The sequence below is a fragment of the Gigantopelta aegis genome, chromosome 12 (assembly GCF_016097555.1).
Source record: "Gigantopelta aegis isolate Gae_Host chromosome 12, Gae_host_genome, whole genome shotgun sequence".
Lineage (NCBI taxonomy): Eukaryota > Metazoa > Mollusca > Gastropoda > Neomphalida > Peltospiridae > Gigantopelta > Gigantopelta aegis.
In genome coordinates this window covers 24,651-28,768 of record NC_054710.1, presented here as the reverse complement: position 1 = coordinate 28,768, position 4,118 = coordinate 24,651, and positions in this window count along the sequence as shown.

The window sequence follows — 4,118 nt, the reverse complement described above, 5'->3', positions numbered from 1 at the left end:
GACATATGGTTAATGACCATACAGATTTTGAGAGGAAACCCGCTGTCGCCACTACATGGGCTACTCTTTCCGATTAGCAGCAAGGGATCTTTTATTTGCACTTCCCACAGGCAGGATAGCACAAACCATGGCCTTTGTTGAACCAGTTATGGATCACTGGTTGGTGCCAGTGGTTTACACCTACCCATTGAGCCTTGCGGAGCACTCACTTAGGGTTTGGAGTCGGTATCTGGATTAAAAATCCCATGCCTCGACTGGGATCCAAACCCAGTACCTACAACATGTACCAGCCTGTAGACCGATGGCCTAACCATGACGCCACAGAGGCCGGTCATCGGCTATTGGAAGTCAAACATATGGTAATTTTGACAGTCATACATTTTTCTATTAGTAATAATAATAATAGCAATATAATAATAAATTCTTTATTAATGAGGATAACACAGCAAAAGCTAATTTTCCCTGAGGCCCTCATGTACAAACAATACAGAATTACATACATTTATGAACAAATAGAAAATACATACATGGCATAAAACAATGTACAAATAATATAATTTTAACAAATATTTCTGGAGTCTATATTTAATAACAGCAGGATTTGGTGATGATCGGATAGCTTTATGTAATTGATTCCAAAGTACTGGTCCAGAGTAACTGAAAGCATGTTTAAATAGAGATATTTTAGGTTTTGGAATAAACAGATTCCATCCTCTACATTTTAAGGTACGTTATAGGGATTGTTTTCTCCAACATATATTAATAAGTTTGAAAGATAGTTTGGGTCTTCGTTGCATACTTTTATAAATTTGTAAACATTTGTGATAGTGGATTCGTGTTTCCATTGTCATCTATCATACAACGGAAGTGGTAGTGTATATTATTAAAATAATTTATCTTGGGAGCCAAATAATATATACAGGCCTTTACAAAAACAAAACTAGCGATATGAATGCAATCGATTTAATCGAAGATACAAGTAAAAAGAACAGAAAAATGTTATTCTACACTTAAAAAAGAACCTTTAATATTATCTTTATTAAAATAATATTAAACTTTGATCGGTTCACCAAAATGAATGCCCATTAATGTCAGACCAACAATATCTCCATTACACTACCTTTTTGGTACCAGATACCTAGGGACAAAATAAGGTATTTCCAAAAAGTTATTTTTATTTTATTTTACCCCCCCCCCCCCCCCTCCCCTTAATGTTTTTTTTTCCTCTTTTTTTCTCAAGAATGGCAGAGTGGGGAGTGATCGCGAAGATGAACACTTTGAATTTTAACCCAGTGAGAACACTGCATTGTGCTCCCCGTCAAGGCTTTCCATCTCACTAATTTAGGCACAACAGGCTTGATGTCTGATCTGAGCAAATATTAGGTCTTTTTAGTACAGTAAAGGGTGTATACTGCCAAATCAAATCCCATAGACAACAATAGTAACATATGTCGCTAAAAATCCGACCTGCAGCGTATCAATCGACATAAACACCACAGATATAAATACTACCACCCCTCACCCTTAAAGTGAATCAGAAACAATTGGGGGTCAAGCTGCTCATAGTGTTTGTATTTAAAAATGCATTTATACTGTAATTTCTTCTCAGCTACTGGGCCATTTCCAACTAGATTTGGTGGGAAGCTTCCTTGACTCATGCTGAAACAAAATTAATTTCGTAATGCTATAATTTGATTAAATTCTCCTTTTATTTTTATTCTTAATAACAACACTGGAAATAGCCACTTACCAGATTAAAAGCAGCTGAAAGGTCATAATTAACTTTAAATAATTTTAAGTAATCCATCCTTCAATCCCAAAATGGCCAATTAAGACAGTTTACATTTCTATGTTATTGATCAGGTAAAAAACCTTGGATTTTCATGTGGATCTTGAAGTACATAACCAAAAAACATATATTTACCACAATTCTCTACATGGTGCCTGATAGAACTCAATTTTCATGTGGATATTGAAGTACATAACCAAAAACATATATTTACCACAATTCTCTGGTGCTTGATAGAACTCGATTTCCATGTGGATCTTGAAGTACATGACAAAAAAACATATATTTACCACAATTCTCTGGTGCCTGATAGAACTCGATTTCCATGTGGATCTTGAAGTACATAACCAAAAAACATATATTTACCACAATTCTCTGGTGCCTGATAGAACTCGATTTTCATGTGGATCTTATAAGTACATAACCCAAAAAACATATATTTACCACAATTCTCTGGTGCTTGATAGAACTCGATTTCCATGTGGATCTTGAAGTACATGACAAAAAAACATATATTTACCACAATTCTCTGGTGCCTGATAGAACTCGATTTCCATGTGGATCTTGAAGTACATAACCAAAAAACATATATTTACCACAATTCTCTGGTGCCTGATAGAACTCGATTTCCATGTGGATCTTATAAGTACATAACCCAAAAAACATATATTTACCACAATTCTCTGGTGCCTGATAGAACTCGATTTTCATGTGGATCTTATAAGTACATAACCCAAAAAACATATATTTACCACAATTCTCTGGTGCTTGATAGAACTCGATTTCCATGTGGATCTTGAAGTACATGACAAAAAAACATATATTTACCACAATTCTCTGGTGCCTGATAGAACTCGATTTCCATGTGGATCTTGAAGTACATAACCAAAAAACATATATTTACCACAATTCTCTGGTGCCTGATAGAACTCGATTTCCATGTGGATCTTATAAGTACATAACCCAAAAAACATATATTTACCACAATTCTCTGGTGCCTGATAGAACTCGATTTTCATGTGGATCTTATAAGTACATAACCCAAAAAACATATATTTACCACAATTCTCTGGTGCCTGATAGAACTCGATTTTCATGTGGATCTTATAAGTACATAACCCAAAAAACATATATTTACCACAATTCTCTGGTGCTTGATAGAACTCGATTTCCATGTGGATCTTGAAGTACATGACAAAAAAACATATATTTACCACAATTCTCTGGTGCCTGATAGAACTCGATTTCCATGTGGATCTTGAAGTACATAACCAAAAAACATATATTTACCACAATTCTCTGGTGCCTGATAGAACTCGATTTCCATGTGGATCTTATAAGTACATAACCCAAAAAACATATATTTACCACAATTCTCTGGTGCCTGATAGAACTCGATTTTCATGTGGATCTTATAAGTACATAACCCAAAAAACATATATTTACCACAATTCTCTAAAATCCGACCTGCAGCGTATCAATCGACATAAACACCACAGATATAAATACTACCACCCCTCACCCTTAAAGTGAATCAGAAACAATTGGGGGTCAAGCTGCTCATAGTGTTTGTATTTAAAAATGCATTTATACTGTAATTTCTTCTCAGCTACTGGGCCATTTCCAACTAGATTTGGTGGGAAGCTTCCTTGACTCATGCTGAAACAAAATTAATTTCGTAATGCTATAATTTGATTAAATTCTCCTTTTATTTTTATTCTTAATAACAACACTGGAAATAGCCACTTACCAGATTAAAAGCAGCTGAAAGGTCATAATTAACTTTAAATAATTTTAAGTAATCCATCCTTCAATCCCAAAATGGCCAATTAAGACAGTTTACATTTCTATGTTATTGATCAGGTAAAAAACCTTGGATTTTCATGTGGATCTTGAAGTACATAACCAAAAAACATATATTTACCACAATTCTCTACATGGTGCCTGATAGAACTCAATTTTCATGTGGATATTGAAGTACATAACCAAAAACATATATTTACCACAATTCTCTGGTGCTTGATAGAACTCGATTTCCATGTGGATCTTGAAGTACATGACAAAAAAACATATATTTACCACAATTCTCTGGTGCCTGATAGAACTCGATTTCCATGTGGATCTTGAAGTACATAACCAAAAAACATATATTTACCACAATTCTCTGGTGCCTGATAGAACTCGATTTTCATGTGGATCTTATAAGTACATAACCCAAAAAACATATATTTACCACAATTCTCTGGTGCTTGATAGAACTCGATTTCCATGTGGATCTTGAAGTACATGACAAAAAAACATATATTTACCACAATTCTCTGGTGCCTGA